This window comes from Rhinopithecus roxellana, chromosome 20 (genome assembly GCF_007565055.1).
Source record: "Rhinopithecus roxellana isolate Shanxi Qingling chromosome 20, ASM756505v1, whole genome shotgun sequence".
Taxonomy (NCBI): Eukaryota; Metazoa; Chordata; class Mammalia; order Primates; family Cercopithecidae; genus Rhinopithecus; species Rhinopithecus roxellana.
The window spans coordinates 76,091,732-76,097,864 of record NC_044568.1 but is presented as its reverse complement, the minus strand read 5'-3'; positions in this window follow the sequence as shown (position 1 = coordinate 76,097,864).

Below are 6,133 nucleotides of genomic sequence, written 5' to 3'. Positions count from 1 at the left end.
GACTGTGATCGTGTCCCAGCCCTGGCACGTCAAACCCTTCGATCCATCCCAAGACAATGGTACAGCATAAGCTCCAATCCACAGGGCTCGTGGATTCCTTCAGACAAACAACACTCACCCTGGGCAGGGGATCATGGAAAGAGCTCTGGGTTTCCAATGGAAAGACAGAACTGGTGTTAGAACCCACTCTTGTTACTTCTTTGCTATTTCTATCTTTAGAGAGTCTTGCTCTATTGCCCAGGCTGGAGTGTAGTGGTGCAGTTATAGTTCACTGTAACCTCAAACTCTTGGGTTCAAACGATTCTCTTGCCTTGGCTTCTTGAGTAGCTGGGACTACAGGAACTTGCCACCATGCCCAGCGGACTGTTTTTCTTTTGGTAAAGACAGTCTTGGTATGTTGTCCATGCTGGTGTCGAACTCCTGGATTCAAGTGATCTTCCCACCTCTGTCTCTCAAACGGTTGGGATTACAGGTGTGAGCCACCATGCCCAGCCCATTCTTGCTACTTATGAGTCCTGTGACCTTGGACAGCCTCTGTAAAGATTCGAGCCTTAGCTTACCTGTCTCTAAAATGGGTACAGGAGGCTGGGTACAGTGACTCATGCCTGTAATTCCAGCATTTTGAGAGGCCGAAGTGGAAGGATTGCTTGAGGCCAGGAGTTCAAAATCATCCTGGTCAATAGAGTGAGACCCTGTCTCTACAAAAATATAATAATAATAATAATGATAAAATAAAGTAGAATAAAACAATATGAGTACAAAGTTGTTGGACAGATAAATGAGATCAACGGTAAGGGCTTAATAAAAGTGGATTTTACCTGAATTCGGGTTTGGGGCTAGCTGGGTACTGGCGGCTCTCAGAACTCATGTGCTGCTGCATAACATATAGCAGGTTAATTAGGGTCCCCTGAAAGTCATCGGAGATCCACACTTTGGCATGGCTGCCAGGACTGATGGTTACCTTAGATTCCTTTCTGGCACACCTGGCCCTGAATTCATGAGGCTGGGGCACCATCTTGTGGTGAGAATCCTGCCGGGGGGCCAGCAGGGACGCAAGGTGCCTGAGGGCCCTGCTCCCCTCAAGCCGTGGAACCTGGGTGAGAAAAACACGACCTTCAGACTCTTTGGGAGACTTGAAGCCAAGACCAAACTCTGCACCTGTCTTCCCCACTGGTTGTGCCAGAGTCCAGAGCCCTGGTAGCTCTGGGTTTCCATTCACTCATCTGCTCACCCACTCAGCACAGCTCCTCTTCCTCCTCCTCCTCCACGACTTGCCCACTTGCTGGCCCAGGCGCCCCACCCGAAGCAGCTACCGCCCTCATTCATGCTCTTCCAGCCCCCGATGGCTCTATTGTTCTTTCTAGTACTTACCAACACTGCCAAGGCTATAATTTTCAAACCATTAAAACATAATTACCTTAAAGTCAATGGTGACTATGTATTAAAATTCATATTTACTTTACTAATGAGGACCTAGGCAGAATGACAAAGCTGGCTCCAAAGAGAATTCGAAAAACTGGGATTCTTCTAGGAAGTAGGAAAAATGAAGAGATAAAATTGCCATATTATGCTGGGTGCGGTGGGTCACACCTGTAATACAAGCACTTTGGGAGGCCCAGGCAGGCGGATCACTTGAGGTCTGGAGTTTGAGACCAGCCTGGCCAACATGGTGAAACCCCATCTCTACTAAAAAAACACAAAGTGTGGTGGTGTGCGCTTGTAGTCCCAGCTCGGGAGGCTGAGGCACGAGAATTGCTTGAATCCAGATGGCAGAGGTTGCAGTGAGCCAAGATCACGCCACTGCACTCCAGCCTGGGCAACAGAGGGAGACTCCATCTCAAAACAAACAAACAAACAAACAGGCCATGTTACATGTAAAGTCGGTTAATGTGCTACAGGGCAAAATCACTGTACCCCTTGGGGTGATCTTCCTACGGGACAGAAAAGAATAGCATCACATGGTTTCAGTTCGATAGAAATGAAAATTGTGGCCAGGTGTGGTGGCTCACACTTATAATCTTAGCACTTTGGGAGGCTGAGGTGGGAGGATGGCTTGTGCTCAGGAGTTTGAGACCAGCCTGGGCGACATAGTGAGACCCTGTCTGTACAAAAAAAATACCAAAAAGTTGGCCTGGGTATAGTGTCATGTGCCTGTAATCCCAACTACCTGGAGGGCTGAGGTGGTAGGATCGCTTGAGCCCAGGAGGTCAAGGCTGCAGTGAGCCAAGATGGCGCCACTGCACTCCACAGCCTGGGCAACAAGGTAAGACGCTATCTAAAAAAAAAAACAAAAAACAAAAAACAAAACAAAACAAAATCCTTGCACCCTAATCAATTGTGTACACAAGTGCTGCACTGTCCTAAGGGCTCTAGCACACAGTCACCTTTTTGCCTCACTTCTAGCTTTTGGACTGTGGTTCTTTACACTACCTGACATAATAATTTGCATTTATTTGTTTATTGCAGGTTGCCTCCTCTAGAATGTAGGCTCCTTGAGGGCAGAGAGGTGGAATGCCTGGCTCCCTGCTGCCTCCCCAATACCTCATAAATATTCAGCATATGGAAAGTGCTTGGTAGTTATTTGCAGAATGGCTGAGGTCAGGCTGAGCAATGAATATGATGCCAGCCCTGTCATCCCGGAACTCATGATCTGGTGAAGGATGGATAATTATCGTAACAAGTTTTTTTTTTTTTTTTTTTTTCTCAGTCTGTTGCCCAGGCTGGAGTGCAGTGGTGTGATCTTGGCTCACTGCAACCTCCGCCTCCCAGGTTCAAGCGAATCTCCTGTCTCAGCCTCCCAAGTAGCTGGGACTACAGGGGTGCACCACTGTGCCTAGCTAATTGTTGCATTTTTAGTAGAGATGGGGTTTCACCATGTTGGCCAGGCTGGTCTCGAACTCCTGACCTCAAGTGATCAGCCCACCATGGCCTCCCAAAGTGCTGGGATTACAGGTGTGAGCCACTGTGCTGGCCTTGTTGGTTTTAACAGTTCCTTCCCAAGCAGGCTGCAGCTGAACAGCCAAGTCCCTTCCTCGGGCCATATATTTTTCTGAAAATGTTAGAATGTGTCAAAAAAAAAAAAAAAAAAAAAATTGAGTCCACTGGCCTGGGCTAATTACCTAGCAGAACATCCCCATGGTTTGGTGATTCTGAAATATTGCTGCCAAACAAACACTTGTAGAGGCGCAAACAAGGCCATAAAACATGGCAGTGGGGGCGCGCTTGCTCTCTGGGAAATGAAAATCTGATGATACTCTGAATTACAGTGGATCAAGATTAATTCCAAGCTCTACTTAGAGGAAGCTTTCAGGCCGAGTGGTTTAGACATAAAAGCAGTTTGTCCTAATGCGGCAGGTGAAAGCCGTGACAACTCTATTGCTTGGTGCCAATTACATTTATGGGCTTGTCCCCAGGAGTGCTAGGAAATTGTCACCCTTAGTGCTGACGTATTGCCAGCTGGTGGCTCCGTCTAGTGGGGTTCTGATTTGAAGACTCATTATTAATATTCCCCGTCGTGATCTGCAACTCTGCTCCATCATGGCAAGTCTGTCAGGAAGGGAGTTTGTGCAGACATTTTAGAAAACAGCAATAGGTTGAGGGCTATGCGGTAGGCCCCAGAGCTTCAACTACTGTGCACACAAACCACCTGATGTCTTGTCGAGATGCAGATTCAGAATCAGGTCCTGAGCTGAGGCCTGATACTTTTTTCTTTTTTGGAGATAGGATCTCTCTCTGTTGCCCAGGCCAGAGTGCAATGGTGCAGTCATGGCTCACTGCAGCCTGAAGTTCTTAGGTTCAAGCAATCTTTTCTTGCCTCCCAAGCAGCTGGGACTACAGGTGTGAGCCACTACGCCTGGCTTTTCTTTTTGAGACAGAGTTTTGCTCTTGTTGCCCAGGCTGGAGTGCAATGGCGTGATCTCAGCTCACTGCAACCTCTGCCTCCCGGGTTCAAGTGATTCTCCTGCCTTAGCCTCCCAAGTGGCTGGGATTACAGGCATGAGCCGCCACACCCGGCTAATTTTGCATTTTTAGTAGAGGCAGGGTTTCACCATGTTGGCCAGGCTGGTCTTGAACTCCTGACTTCAGGCGATCCACCTGCCTTGGCCTCCCAAAGTGCTGGGATGACAGGTGTGAGCCACCGCACCCGGTCTCTTGCCTAGTTTTACAAAATTTTGATAGGCACAACTGAGGCTGAGTGCTTCTGGGAGGATTGCTTTAGCCTAGTTTTTTAATTTTTTTTTTTTTTTTTTTTTTTTTTTTTTAGACAGAGTCTCGCTCTGTCATCCAGCCTGGAGGGCAGTGGCATGATCTTGGCTCACTGCAATCTTCGCCTCCTGGGTTCAAATGATTCTCCTGCCTTGGACTCCCAAGTAGCTGAAATCGCAGGGACACACCACCATGCCAGGCTAATTGGCTGTTTAATTTTTAGTAGAGATGGGGTCTTGCTGTGTTATCCAGTCTGGTCGAACTCCTGGCCTCAACTGATCCTCCTGGCTTGGCCTCCCAAATTACTGGGATTGCAGGAACGAGCCAATACGCTCAGCCTGATGTTGCATTTCTAACCAGCATCCAGGTGATGCCACAGATGCTGCTACTGGTCTAGGGACTACACAATGGGAAGGTGGGAAGAGCAAAGGCTCGGGAGTCAGATGGACATGGGTGGACATGAGCTCTAAACCTGACTCTGCCCTTGGTGGCTGTGTGATGTTGGGCAAGTTGCGTAACCTCTCTGAATTTTGGATTTCTCATATGTAAAATAGGGATCACTTCTGCCTTTTAGGTTCTTTGAAGATGTATAATAATCATACATGCGTAGGTTTTCTTCTTGCTCCCAGAGGGGCAGGGCGAGGTCACTCTCCTGCATGCTCTGCACTACAGGTTCAGCCGAGACCCATTTTTTCTTCCCTAAAGTACTCGGCTTTCTTCTTCCAAGTCAGGATTTCTCTGCCTCGGTGCGACTCACATTTTGGGCTGATCCTTTTGTGTCGTGGGGGCTGTTCCGTGCATTAGCACATTATAGGATGTGCAGCAGCATCCCTGGCCTCACCCACTGGATACTGGTGGCACGTCTCCTCTACCTGTGACCACCAAAAATGTCTCCCCACACTGCCAAATGTTCCTGGAGGAAAAATCACTCACAAATAAGAAACAATGCCCTAATTAGTAACTTATATTAGCAAATCATTCAACAATACATGTTGAGCATTTGTTTGCCAGACCATCCACCAGGGATGTAGTGATATTTAAGACAAACAAGGTCCCTGACCTCATGGAGACTGTTTCCTTTTTAGACCTCAGTCTTCTCCGCTGTAATGTGGGTATCACAAGGCTGTGGACCTCCTACATTTGTTGGGAAGATGAAATGAAGTTAGACTTGCAAGTGCCTGGCCCCTGGCATCAGGGATTAGCCAGTGCCAGGGGTATGATGGGCCTGGGGATGGAATCTGGGTGCTTGGGGAGAAGCGAGTGTGGGCAGGGACAGTGCATGGAGAAGCCAGGAAACCTGAGCTGCGAGGGAGGCAGAAAGGGGCCATGCCAGGCCCTGGTGCAAAGTGTGCAGCAGTAGCAAGACAGGGGAACGGGCTGCAGGGAGGGCCAAGGGTAGCAGGAAGATGGGACCGAAACTGGAGAGAAGGAGAGACAGTGGGACATAGAGGATGACAGGAATGGGTAGAGATGGGAGGAGAGAGGCACAAATGGAGAAGATAAAAAAAACCAGACAGACACGAGCACACGTGATAAGATGGAGACCAAGGGGTGGAGGGAAAATGAGCCCAGGCTGAAGGGAACACGTCCGAGGAAGATCACTGCACAAACCCCAGTCGGCTGCATGTGACCCCAAAGAGTGGCTCTTAGGTTTATTCCAAACGTACCTGATTTGGGTGAGAAAGAGTTAAAATTAAATACAAAGGCCATTGCCAGGCCATTCCTGGCGCCAGCTCCTGCCCCTTCCTTCTTAGGGGGCCCTCGCCAGAGGGACGGGGTGGAGCATACCCAACCCTGCAAGGAAATGAGGCTTTTGTGCCGAGCGGAGATACGATGGCAATAGTGGCAATGGGAGTCAACCCATCTGTGAACACTGACACAGGGCAGTACAAAAATCCACCTCACAGCCAGGGCCACAACCCCAAGT